Here is a 13,875-nt window from a genome sequence, read left to right on the forward strand (position 1 = left end):
CGGTGGGCCCCTCGGGGGCCTTTGTCTGGGGGCCTCCTGAGTCGTCGGGGAACCGAGTGCTCGGGGGTACTGTTCACCTCCCCGAGCACTCTCTCCCGAGAACGCCCTTCCTTGGTCCTCGGGGTACCGAGTGCTCGGGGGTACTGTTCACCTCCCCGAGCACTCTCTCCCGAGAACGCTTGTACGGATCCTTGGGAACTGAGTGCTCGGGGACCGCTGCCCGCAGTCCCGAGCACTCTCTCCCAGAATTTCCTTCGACGGGTCCTCGGGGTTCCTGGGTGCTCGGGGGCCAGCGCACGTAACCCCGAGCACCACCTTCCCGGCACTCAGACTTCGTGGATCATCGGGGAACTGGGGTGCTCGGGGACCACCGACCGTGTCCCCGAGCGCCCTCTCCCGGGACTTAATTTTTTTTACCTCGCGGAGGACACTCCGCGGGAGGGCGCCGCGTGGCGGATTGTTGGCCCAGCCTCAGGATTCGGGGAACCCCGGTTCCTGATACACCGACACTCGTACCCAAACACCTCAAAGTTTTTCATACCATTGTTTCCTGAGAGAACATGGTATTCTCCAAAACTCTAAATATACTTTGTATCCAAACAGACCCCGAGTAGCCACAGCCAGGGCACATGGTCCTGGATGGAACCAGCATCGCTCGCCAGAGCTTGGCAGTAAAGCCGCAGCACAAACCACCAGCAGAGCAATCCATACCATCTGGACAAGATTGTCTTCAGTGAGTAGAGTACAGTTTCACCAGAAACATTCCTCGGGATTTCCCATCTTCAGCATGAAAGAGAACCAATAGGATACCTACTAGTTCTTGCTTTACCAAGGCAAGATACATGGTCACAAAATTTCTGTTCCCAAGAGCAAGTGGCAAGTGCAGTAGTTACCTTTATTTTCTGACCAAGGCTGATGTTTCAAGTACCGAAAAAATATTTGTAGTGGTATATACATTTCTGCTCTTCTAAAAGAAGAAAGGATACTGGCAACCGTTTGATATTATTATACACTAATTTTCAAAAACATTGTGAAATATCTATTGTCATAACAAACAAAAAGAAAAAGAAGCACAAAGTCAGAGAAAAATGTGCAACACAAATCTCCATTGCATCTAAACCTGTGGTGATGAGGGGTGAAATTCGTAAAACAATTCTCCACCGCATCAGTATCAAAAGGGACAAAAAAAATGCAGCATTAGTCAAAAATAATTTTGCTCAAATCAACGCCCTATGGATCCAAGTCATCATCCATAAGGTTTCTTAGACCGACTCTCAGATCAAGTACCCCCTCCTGCAAGATGGCACATACTGGAAATATTGGAACACCCTGCACTTTCCTCTTCAGTTCCTCGAACATTTCGTCAGCCCCTTCTTCGTCTATCTTGTTCACGACAATCAATGATGGCCTCCTTGTCAAGCCTTCTTGGTAATGCTCCAGCTCCATGACCAGATCTTGCAGTTGCTCCCATGGTGGGACACCCTTCCTGCCATTGAGTGTGGCTGCCAGGTCAAGCACATAAGCGAGAACTTTGGTGCGCTCTATGTGCCTCAAGAAAGCATGGCCCAGGCCACAATTCTCATGGGCTCCTTTGATCAGACCGGGTATATCGGCCACTTTCACTGAGAAGTGGTCCTCATAGGTTAGGCTACCAATATTGGGCCTCAGTGTGGTGAACGCATAGTCAGCTATCTCCGGGCGAGCCCTAGAGAGAGCACTCAGTAATGTGCTCTTCCCGGCATTAGGCAAACCAACAAGACCCACGTCAGCAATGCTCTTCAGTTCCAAGATGAGCAAGGTCTTAGTTCCTGCTGCCCAGTACTCAAGCAGGCTATCTCCTCTTGTCTATTTTCTTTGGACAGCCGCATCTCCTTGATGATAAAAGCATTCCCCAGCCCACCTTCCCCTCCTCGTGCTATGATCAACCGCTGCCCAGGTTTTGACATTTCGGCAACAAAATATTGCACCTGGTATTGTTCCTCCCTCTCTTCCTCTACCTCTTCCTCATTGTCCATGTCGAACTCGTCTTCATCCTCCCAAAATTCTTTATCATCATCCTCATACTGATCCTTTTCATCTATCTCCACCTGATGTGGATAGCTATTTGCATCATGATCAGTGTTGGAGAGCCCAGGCTTGGAGCATGTATTTAAGTATGTTTGCTTCTCCGACTTACTGCCGCTTCCCTTTCCATCAGTATAATCCTTGCGAGCAACATGCTGATGGAATAAGCCACCATCCAAATCTTTCATCTGATTTGAACTGGGTGCAGAGTATTCCGCAGCATAAGGGTTGTCCCAAGGATCAAGAGCTTTGGTTGGTTTATTCAAACTAGCTGTTGAGTGTTCCACAGCATCAGGGATATCCCAAGGATCAAGAGCTCTGGTTGGTTTATTTACTACGACAGAAGGTTGCTCCCCTTGGACTAGATGAATCACCGTGCCTACTGGTACTTGTGCGATCTGTCAGATATAAGAATAGAAGGTACTATAACACCATCAGTTTTCTTTCGAAAACTAAACTTAATAAGATCGAGAAGGACATATTAATACATAAACTCGTGGCAACCTTGTCAGAACCTCTTGTTCCTATCTGATTCTTAGAAACTCCATTGCCTCCTCGGCCTGCTTTCTGAAAACCAAAAGTACACAGACTTGAAGTTAGTTTTCAGTGAATTCTCCAGATTTCAAATGCTTCATATCATATTAAGCTACACCATAATGTCTAGTTTAACACTTTTGGTTCATAAAAAAAGTCAGCGTTGGAACTTTCTAATTCAAATATATTCACAAGCTAAATTTCCAATTAGGGCACAGTTTTGTACGAAAGAGGATCTTACATCAAACTCAAAAATCAGTGCAGCGAACATACCTAACTCAGGCCAAAACAGACAACTACTATAATATTTTGTAAACATACCATGTGATGCCGCAAGCCACTGAAATCCCAGATAGACCTTGAGCACTCAAGAATGACATCACCACCTTTTCCTCCATTACCACCTGCATTTTTGGGAACAACCGATCAGGATCGATTGCTCCATATAATCGTGATAAAAATATAAATCCCAACACCATAGTGTTAAAATTAGACTACGTAGCACGGACTAATTTCTACCAACTTAGACAGATCAAACGTAGAAACATTTACAAATAGTCAAATAGCGTAAGTGGCTTAGCGTAACATCTAGTTCTCTGCACATTATCTGTAGGTGATCCAAACAGATTACTTGATCCAACAAAATCAGAAGAATGGTTAACAAATGACTGGATGGTCCAAATGAACATAATCGAGTCATCCTTGTATCTGGATTGGAGAGTATCTCAACATTCAGAGCTTTATCAATGGAGGTGTTATTATTAGGAAAACAACCCATTGGTATCTGTTGGCGAAAGAAAATATCTTCCACGCACGAGTACGGCGAGAGCCTCTTCTAGAGAGGAGACTCAAGCTTGAAGAAGGAGTGGAGAGGAAGAACAACCAAATATGTACATCATCAAAAGATTGCCCCCCTTGGTCTGATGGCCAAGGGTCTGTATCTATAGTACCATTCAAGGTGTAAACATACAAGTATGCCCTTACGGGGATAGCAATACAAGCTATCACTATATCATAGGGACCTAGGACCGATCGAATCACACAGCGTGGATTTAGATAGAGTATTTTTACCCATAATCAGAAGATATTATCTATTATAGCAAATACAGTGGTGTAAGCAACCCCAAGGGTATGGTGCTGATCCAGTCGTCAAGTGCGGCATGGCGCCGCACTGCCCCGGATGTCAGGATGGCCTCCACTTGCACCGGAATATCAGGGTGGACACCACTTGCACTGGCCTTAACTACCGGTCACTTCGTGTCAGACCAGTTGCAGTTGCCGTCCTCCTTTTGCTGATATTCGTTCTGGAGGGCAGCTTCTTCCCCTGTCCGGAGAGGCAGTGGCTGGAGGGGTTCACGGTCCCTGGGAGCCGGACTTCCTTTTGGGAATCCGGAGCCTCAAGAACTCCGGAGAGGCTCTTGACAGCGACCCTTTAGTAACATCCGTGGGCTGGGGTGTTTCCCCCAACAGTACCCCATCATCCGCTGGTCCCGAGGTACAGAGGGGTGAGCGGATGTAGAAGGAACTAGCTCCAGCCACGCATCATAGTCAGGATATCCTAACATAGCTTCTTGCGATTGAGGAGCCTCTTCGTGGTGACTGTGAGTGACGACGACGAAGCTTGATGGTGATAGTGTCACTCGGAGAACACTGCGTGACTGACGGGGGCGCTAAGGGAAGTAATCTATAACCCCCTCAGTGGCTCGTCGCGACGAGACCCGACGGAAGCAACGCGCTCCGAAGCCCAGGTGAAGGTCAGAGGCGCGGTCCAGGTCGGAGACGAAGGCTGTCGAGATTCTGGTGGAGGCAACACGCTCCGGAGCCTAGGTGTAGGCTAGAGGCGTAGTTGACGTCGGAGATGAAGGCCGTCGAGGTTCTGATGGAGGCAACACACTTCGGAGCCCAAGTGTAGACCGGAGGCGTAGTCATCGTTGGAGCCGAAGGCCGTCGAGGTTCTGACAGAGGCAACGCGCTCCGAAGACCAGGTGTAGGCCGAAGGCGTAGTCGTTGTTGGAGCCAAAGGCTGTCGAGGTTCTAACGGAGACAACGCGCTCCGGAGCCTAGGTGTAGGCCGGAGGCGTAGTCGTCGTTGGAGCCGAAGGCATTCAAGGTCTTGACGGAGGCAACACGCTCTGGAGCCTAGGTGTAGGTTGAAGGCGTAGTCGTCGTTGGAGCCGAAGGTCGTCGTGGTCCTGACGGAGGCAACACGCTCCGGAGCCTAAGTGTAGGCCGGAGGCGTAGTCATCGTTGGAGCCGAAGGCTGTCGAGGTCCTGACGGAGTTAACGCGCTCCAGAGCCTAGGTGTAGGCCGGAGGCATAGTCGTCGTTGGAGTCGAAGGCCATCGAGGTTCTGACGGAGGCAACGCGCTCTGGATCCTAGGTGTAGGCCGGAGGCGTAGTCATCGTTGGAGCCAAAGGCCATCGAGGTCCTGACGGAGGCAACACACTCCAGAGTCTAAGTGTAGGCCGGAGGCGTAGTCGTCCTTGGAGGTGAAGGCCATCGAGGTTTTGACGGAGGCAACGCGCTCCGGAGCCTAGGTGTAGGCTGGAGGTGTAGTCGTCGTTGGAGCCGAAGGCCATCGAGGTTCCGACGGAGGCAACACGCTCCGGAGCCTAAGTGTAGGCTAGAGGTGTAGTCGTCATTGGAGCCGAAGGCCATCGAGGTTCTCACGGAGGCAATGCGCTCCGAAGCCTAGGTGTAGGCCGGAGGTGTAGTCGTTGTTGGAGCCAAAGGCCGTTGAGATTCTGACAGAGACAATGCGCTCCAGAGCTAAGGTGTAGGTCGGAGGCATAGTCATCGTTGGAGCCGAAGGCCGTCGAGGTTCTAATGGAAGCAACGCGCTCCAGAGCCTAGGTGTAGGCCGGAGGTGTAGTCGTCGTTGGTGCTGAAGGCCGTTGAGGTCCTGATGGATGCAACGCGCTTCGGAGCCTAGGTGTAGGCTGGAGGCATATTCATCATTGGAGCTGAAGGCCGTCGAGGTTCCGACAGAGGCAACGCGCTCCGGAGCCTAAGTATAGGCCGAAGGCGTAGTCGTCGTTAGAGTTGAAGGCCATCGAGGTTCTAACGGAGGCAACGCGCTCCAAAGCCTAGGTGTGGGCTGGAGGTGTAGTCGTCGTTGGAGCCGAAGGCCGTCGTGGTTCCGACGGAGGCAACGCGCTCTAGAGCCTAAGTGTAGGTCGGAGGCATAGTCGTTGTTGGAGCCGAAGGCAGTCGAGGTCCTGACGGAGTCAACGCGCTCCGGAGCCTAAGTGTAGGCTGGAGGCGTAGTCTTCGTTGGAGCCGAATGCCGTCGAGGTTCTGACAGAGGCAACACGCTCCAGAGCCTAAGTGTAGGCTGGAGGCATAGTCGTTGTTGGCCGAAGGCCGTCGAGGTCCTGACGGAGGAAACGTGCTCCGGAGCCTAAGTGTAAGCCGGAGTAGTAGTCGTCGTTGGAGCCGAAGGCCATCGAGGTTCTGATGGAGGCGACGCGCTCCGGAGCCTAGGTGTAGGCTGGAGGCGTAGTTGTTGTTGGAGCCGAAGGCCGTCGAGGTTCCGACGGAGGCAACGCGCTCCGGAGCCTAAGTGTAGGTCAGAGGTGTAGTCTTTTTAGCTTCTCTGATGGTGAGTCCTTTCGTCACTTGACCGCCGCAATGGAGATTGTGTGTGGAGGCAAGGTATTCTCCTCGTTCTTGGCACAGGCACCGGGTGACATGCGGTAATGGCAGTGCGTCTGACGGTGTACTGTGCAGGTTTGCCTTGGGTCTTGTGCCCACAACCTTGGCATGCGCCGAAAGAGACCCGAATCATAAATGTGATGAGATGTGCATGCAAGAAATCAGGGTGCCATCGCAAGATGTCGCCACATGGACGCGGATCGGCCAGGGCGTGGCCACGGACCCCCAGAGGAGTAATTGAAAGTACCGTGGAATGATGCCCACAATGGTTTTGTTCCCTTCCCCAGGCGTGCGCAATCAATTGGCCCGGCTATAAAAGCCAGGCTTCACCCGTTTGATCCTTCACCGTTGTGTATGGGAGCACCTCTCCTTGGCTTGAGTATGGCGCCCTCCTCCTTCTCATCGTTGGAGATGACGATGGTCTCGACTAGCTCATCACCTCAGATGCCGGCGATGGCTCCACCTGACGTGGTGCCTCCGGGGGCGAGTGGTCCCGCGGGCATGCTTGCGCGGTTGGAGCCGGTGCTTGCAAGGTTGGAGCCGGCGGCCATCGTGCTTCCATCCTTGCAGAGGGAGCCACCCCCTACCGCTTCATCTCAATCTCCAGTCCGGTTGGCCGCTCCAGTCGAGATCATCGCCATCTCTGACGATGAAGAGGAGGTCAATTGGGATCTCCTAGAGAAGGGGATCGACGAGGGGGAGAAGGTGGATGCGAAGAAGGAAGCGGTCCAAGCGGAGAAGAAAGAGGCCAAGGAGGAGGGAAAGAAGGCCGCGGAGGAGTTCTCTTCATCCTCGTCCTCTGATAGCTCAGGTTGAGGCTACTGCATTAGCATCCACAGCGGTAGGCCACAGATGTTCCGAGCGGAGGATATGGACCTCGTCGTTCCTGGCAGAAGAGGTGTAGCTAATAGCTAGGGGTACGGGATGGATTATTTGATGGAGGTGAGGTAGTTTGAGAGCCTGGCAGGGGTAGATAGAGGCGATGCCAGCGATTAAGGCCGAGGGAGGTAGTATGCGACCCCCCTCAGCCCTAGCTGCTGCTAGGCTCTTGCTCGATGCAACCTCTCTTCTATCTGATACCGGTGCAGGCTCCTCTCCAAATTTATTCCAGATTTCCAACTCAAAGTAATCCATCCGGAGCCTGGTGGTGGTTGCTAGAGATTAAGTCGATGGCTAGGCCAAGGGAGGCAGTCTGCGGCCCCCACTGCCCAGCTGTAGTTAGGCTCCGGAGGTAGAACCATCTGGGGCCCTGCGGCGGGTGCCGGTGGCGAGGCAGACGGTTGGGCCGAGGGAGGTAATCCGTGATCCCCTCAGCCCTTAGCTGCGGTGAGGCTCCAGAGGCAGAGCCATCCGGGGCCCCGCGGCGGATGCTAGTGGCGAGGTCTCCGGTTGGGTCGAGGAAGGTAATACGCGATCCCCTCAGCCCTTAGCCGTGGTGAGGCTTTGGAGGTAGAGCCATCCGGGGCCCCGGGGCGAGTGCCGGTGGCGAGGCCGACGGTTGGGCCGAGGAAGGTAATTCGTGACCCCTTGGCCCTTAGCCACGGTGAGGTTCTCGAGGCAGAGCCATCCGGAGCCCCACGGTGGGTGCTGGTGGCGACGCCGCTGGTTGGGCCGAGGAAGGTAATCCGTGACCCCCTCGGCCCTCGAATGTTGTTAGGCTATTGAGTAGTGGTTTTGATGCGACCTCTACGGCATCTAGGCATAGATATGCCTTCCAGGTGATGGAGGGTTTTCGTACCTCAACGGCACCTAGGCATTGATATGCCTTCCAGGTGACGGAGGGTTTTCGTACATCAACGGCACCAAGGCATAGATATGCCTTCTAGGTGACGGAGGGTTTTCGTACATCAACGGCACCTAGGCATAGATATGCCTTCCAGGTGACGGAAGGGTTTTCAAACCTCAACGGCACCTAGGCATAGATATGCATTCCAGGTGACGGAGGGTTTTATTCCACTTCGGCATGTAGCAATTCCGGAGGTGCCATACCTCAACGGTACCTGGACATAGATATGCCTTCCAGGTGACGGAGGGTTTTACACCACTCCGGCATGTAGCAATGCCGGAGGGGTCATACCTCAACAGCACCTAGACATAGATATGTCTTCCAGGTGACGGAGGGTGTTACACCACTCCAGCATGTAGCAATACCGGAGGGGCCATACCTCAACATCACCTAGACATAGATATGCCTTCCAGGTGACGGAGGGTTTTACACCACTCTGGCATGTAGCAATACCGGAGGGGCCATACCTCAAAGGCACCTAGACATAGATATGCCTTCTAGATGATGGAGGGTTTTACACCACTCCGGCATGTAGCAATGCCGGAGGGGCCATACCTCAACGGCACCTAGACATAGATATGCCTTCCAGATGACGGAGGGTTTTACACCACTCCGGCATTTAGCAATGCCGGAGGGGCCATACCTCAACGGCACCTAGACATAGATATGCCTTCCAGGTGACGGAGGGTTTTACACCACTCCAGCATGTAGCAATGCCGGAGGGGCCATACCTCAACATCACCTAGACATAGATATGCCTTCCAGGTGACGGAGGGTTTTACACCACTCCGGTATGTAGCAATGCCGAAGGGGCCATACCTCAACGGCACCTGGACATTGATATACCTTCTAGGTGACGAAGGGTTTTACACCACTCCAGCATGTAGCAATGCCGTAGGGTCCACATGGGGTCTTCATTACTGTGTACTATTTGAGCAAAGATGTAACTTAAGTTTTACTGTTTCGTGTTGAACAGAGATATGGCTTAAGTTTATCAGTTTACCGTTGTTAGCGAGTAGCTAGCTGCAGCACAAGTTATGACTAGATCGGATGGCTATTCTTAACAGATGCCAAATTAATATATAACTTAAGTTTTGCTGTTTACTGTGAATAGAAATATGACTTAAGCCTTACAGTATCCTGCTCCTGCCTAGTAGTTATTTGTCGTAGAGACTTTCAATTAGCTAGGCTGGCTACTTTCAGAGTATGCTGACCTTGCTGTATAAATACTAGCTTGATAAGCTATTGCAAGGTGGTCACATGTGGGCGTACCTTTGCCAAAATGAGGCCTCCTTATGAAGGTCAGAGGCTAGGAAACCTGTACAACCTAGAGGCTAGGAAACCTTTACCAATGTTGAACCCGACACGGGAGTCGAGTCGGGGGCCCCTAACAGCTCCGGAGGCTCAGGCGGGCCGTTTGCTCGACTCAGTTCTCATCGCTGGGGTATTGCACCGTTGGTGGCGGAGTTGGAGGTGGCCTAGCGGGCCAAGGGGGGCTAGGTAAGGCCCGGCCGTCTGCCTGGTGGCTCGCTGCAGATCTTCGACCCCTGGGTCGCCTGTCGCTAGCTTTTTCCCTTGCCTGGTGGTTTGCCTGCCTTTCGAGGTACTCCTCTCGGAAAGTTACGAGGGTTCGGCAGTCATTTGTATTGTGGCCACGTCCGATGCCGTGCAAGATGCATTGGTGCCCTCCCGGTGGTGCCGGTGCTGGAGCCTGTAGGCGGCACGCACGGCGCCAGCGGGGTCTGTGCGTGCCAGAGCCTGTGGTCTCCCCGGAACCCCCTTCCACCATGGGAGGCCCAGGAGGCTGCCGGGCGATCAAGCTCTCGGAGAGCACTACCTTGGCGAAGGTGTCTCAGATGTCGTCACAGGAGGCGTCTGGGGCTGGGCCCAGACATGAGTGCCCCTGGGCTCGAGCGACCAGAACCACTGGAGGGCGGTCTGTCTGGATGCGGCCTCGGCCGTAACCTCCTGGGGTGCGACAAGGTCCTCGTCACGCCACTGCGGGAAAGCCTCCACACCAGCTTGGACCTCCATGCCAACCCGAGATATTGGGTCGGTGTTGGCTGGAGGGTCACTGTTCCGCCTAGATATGAAGCTGGTGGGGGTATACGATGTGCTTGGTCACAGCTACCATGCATATCTCTACATGGGTGCGGCGATAGAAATGGCTGCTTGGGCTAGTGCCTTGGTGGTATTTGGTGGTGTCCTACCTCCCCTTGTACTCCTGTATTCGAGTCCCCACGGATGGCGCGCTGTTGGCAAAGGAATATGTCTTCTACGAACAAGTGCGGCGAGAGCCTCTTCTAGAGAGGAGACTCAAGCTTAGAGAAGGAGCAGAGTGGAAGGACAACCAAATATGTTTATCATTAAAAGATTGCCCCCTTGGTCTGATGGCCAAGGGTCTGTATTTATAGAGCCATTCAAGGTGTAAACATACAAGTATGCCCTTACGGGGATAGCGATACAAGCTATCACTATACCACAGGGACCTAGGATTGGTCGAATCACACAGTGTGGGTCTAGGTAGAGTATTTTTACCCCTAATCAGAAGATATTATCTACTATAGCAAATACAGTGGTGTAAGCAACCCCAAGGGTATGGTGCTGAGCTGATCGTCAAGTGCAGCACGATGCCGCACTGTCTCGGATGTCAAGACGGCCTCCACTTGCACCGGAATATCAGGGTGGACACCTCTTGCACCGGACTTAATTACCGGTCACTTCGTGTCAGACTAATTGCAGTTGGTGTCCTCCCTTTGCTAATATTCCTTCAGGAGGGCAGCTTCTTCCCCTGTTCGGAGAGGCAGCGGCTGGAGGGGTTCACAGTCCCCGGGAGCCGGACTTCCTTTTGGGAATCCGGAGCCTCAAGAACTCCGGAGAGGCTCTTGACAGCGACCCTTTAGTAACATCCGTGGGATGGGGTGTTTCCCCCAACAGTATCCAAAGCTAGAACTAGCATCAGATATCATTCTCACTGTAGCATCATCATATATGATAAGAAAGGTAGTACAGGCAGCACAAGAGGGGTAGATAAATGGAAGCGATGTCTCGCCATCAGGCATGCCTTAGCGGTCGGACCTGGAGCGCCTGATGCTGATGTAGCCATTGCCGCCATCTCCACCGTTGGCACGTAGTTGGAACCTGTCCACCATGCCCTGCGCCTGCACCCGCAGTACAATGCATACCTCCCCTCGGTAAGGAGATAAATGGTAAATATATGGAAGAATCAGAAATAGGAAGTAATGGGAGCCAGAGACCTGCAAAGGCGCCGCCTTTCCCTTCCTCCCTTCCAGTGCAGACCTGGATCCATAGTGGCGGCCTAGCCCACCACCCGCCCATGATGCTGGAGAGCACATCGCCGTCTTCACGGGCGGGAGGAGGAGCCGTAGGAGAGCCTGCTGCTGCCGCCGCCACATCTCTGCTCAGCAACATGGGGAACTGATCAGGGAAAACCTTACTGGTAAATAAAATTTGCCGGGGGTCACCGGTAAACCCAATTTCTCGAAGAAATCGGATTTACCAGACAAATTCTATATATATATATATATATATATATATATATATATATATATATATATATATATATATATATATATATATATATATATATATATATTCGGCATGATTTCCCTAGAAATTAGTTCCAATCCATGTAACATCATAAATAACACAGAACAACAAAGATTCATGCATAGTGATATAATGTAGCAGAAACTAAAACACTACCCTGACATCAAACTGACATGCAAATTGGTTCAATGGCACTAAAGAGTATTCCTATGAAGAATCATTGCAGTCAAATAGTCACATAGCAACAAAAAAGCTATGAATCACACTGAAATTCACAACTCTGCCAGACTAGAATGGTTCAGCAGAAAACAAGAGAGGGTTACAACTAAGTTTGAGCTATGATGACTGATTAGTATGTGACAATGCAAGCTTTTTACTCCCAACATGATCCCTTCAATCAGTGGTGTACAAAAGGCATAGTTAAGATTTGGTTTCTGAAGTTTCCTGGTCCGAGCCTCTGGTTAGTCTGGTTTTGATGTTGAGCTGAAAGAATTGACATGCTTCTTCAACGACACGTAAGGGAAAAATATAAGTTTTAGTGGCAAACAAGAAATTTTCTCATAAGCCTAACCACTGAAGAATTTGCTAAAGTCCACCAATATACTTGTAGCATATTATGCATAGAGAGTAGGACTCGGAAATTTCTCTGCGCCTTGGTGACTTGTAAATTATGCCCTAAGTTGCTCCAAAGGCATATACGTCATCACTGGCTCACTGGCTTTGTTCATGTCCTCAACGGTCCAATAGAATAACTGGTCATCGAAGAATTATATTGCGATGAAAATTTTGTTCTTACAACTTGTGAATAGCCGAAATCTAATTAACATCAACATATCCTGATTCCTGAGCTGAAATCTAATTAACATCACACATGAACAACTGAAATCTAATTAACATCACAGCCGAAATTGAATCACACATGGCTCATGGTCACAGCTCACCTTGAATCCTGAGTTGCAGCTGCCGGCGCGGGGGAGGGGCGCGTCGCCGGGGCGAGGGACTAAGGGAGGGGTGCGTCTTGGCTAGGGAGGGCGCGGAGCCGGACGTGGAGCACATAGGTGCGAGGGAGGCAGCGACGAGGAGCGACAGAGGGACTGGCGGTGGCTGGAACTGTGGAAGGTGGCGTGGAAGGGAGTTTTTTATATAAATTTTATTTCTTCAATATTTTCAAGAATACACGACCGTTTCAAAAAATCGCAGGTCTAACCTACCGTTGCCCGTTGAACAGGCGAGAACAAGGTCTCGCCTATTGAACGGGCGAGATCTTGTGGGCCCCGGTGGGCAGCGAATTAAATAACCGGAGAGAGGAAGATCTCGGGCGAGACCTTCATGGTGTCTCCGCCGCGTGGGCCCAGGCGAGACCTTTTGGGTATTTAAACCTGCGCGGCCGACCCTGCCGATGTCACACGCCTCATTTGTTTCCCACTGAGCTGAGAGGAGAGGAGAGGAGGGGAGGGGAGGGGAGGGGAGGGGAGAGAGGGAAATTGTGCGACGAAGCCCTGCTGGAGGAAAAAGGTATGCTTTTTTCTTTGATTTATTTATAAACCCGGTAGGATAGTCACTAGTGCTAGGTTTTGACATAGGTTAGATGCTAGATCTAGAATTTTTTTACAAATCTGGTAGGATAGCCACTAGACGTAGATTAGAATGTAGATCTAGTTTTAGAATTAGGGTTTGATATAGTTTAGCAATTAGATCATGTTTATACGTATATTTTAGCAATTAGATGTAGTATTTAGACATATGTTAGGTATTAAATGTAGGTTTTAGACATAGTGTAGTCATAACTGATGTGGTAGATGTAGGATTTAGAGGTGTTTGATGTATGGACCGAGAATATTTTGTTGCAGTATAGATTACATGTTGGGCTATGTTTGTAATGGATTTTCCATTTTAGATGTTGTTTTACATAATTATTTATGTTTTGTTGCAATAATGTTAGGGTTTTTGTCGATGGTTGCCAGGTATGTCGGATATGTGGCAGTTTAGGATTTTTTATGGGGACAGTGAAATATTATATGGTCCGGAAGGGGTAGTATTGTCCGTATTTCAGTCAATGGACAAGGGTATCTCCATACCTATGCACAAAAGTGTCAGACACTTATATGCCTGGTTGATGCGGGGTTTCAAAATAGACCCTGAGATTCAAGAGATGACCATTAGCATTGTGGGCAACCGTTACAGAGAGGGTGTGTACTGGGAGGTGTTCCTGCTCTGGGAAGATGAAGTGTGGAAGAGATACCTACAGGATGTTGTGCACAGAGGT

At 50.9% G+C, this 13,875-nt stretch overlaps 1 pseudogene; it reads right to left on the reverse strand.

The window, feature by feature from the left end:
- Positions 1-1,197: 1,197 nt before the first annotated feature.
- On the reverse strand, positions 1,198-11,455 carry LOC133899972 (probable GTP-binding protein OBGM, mitochondrial; annotated as a pseudogene).
- Positions 11,456-13,875: the final 2,420 nt, after the last annotated feature.

Source organism: Phragmites australis, chromosome 19 (genome assembly GCF_958298935.1).
Source record: "Phragmites australis chromosome 19, lpPhrAust1.1, whole genome shotgun sequence".
In the NCBI taxonomy this organism is placed as follows: Eukaryota; Viridiplantae; Streptophyta; class Magnoliopsida; order Poales; family Poaceae; genus Phragmites; species Phragmites australis.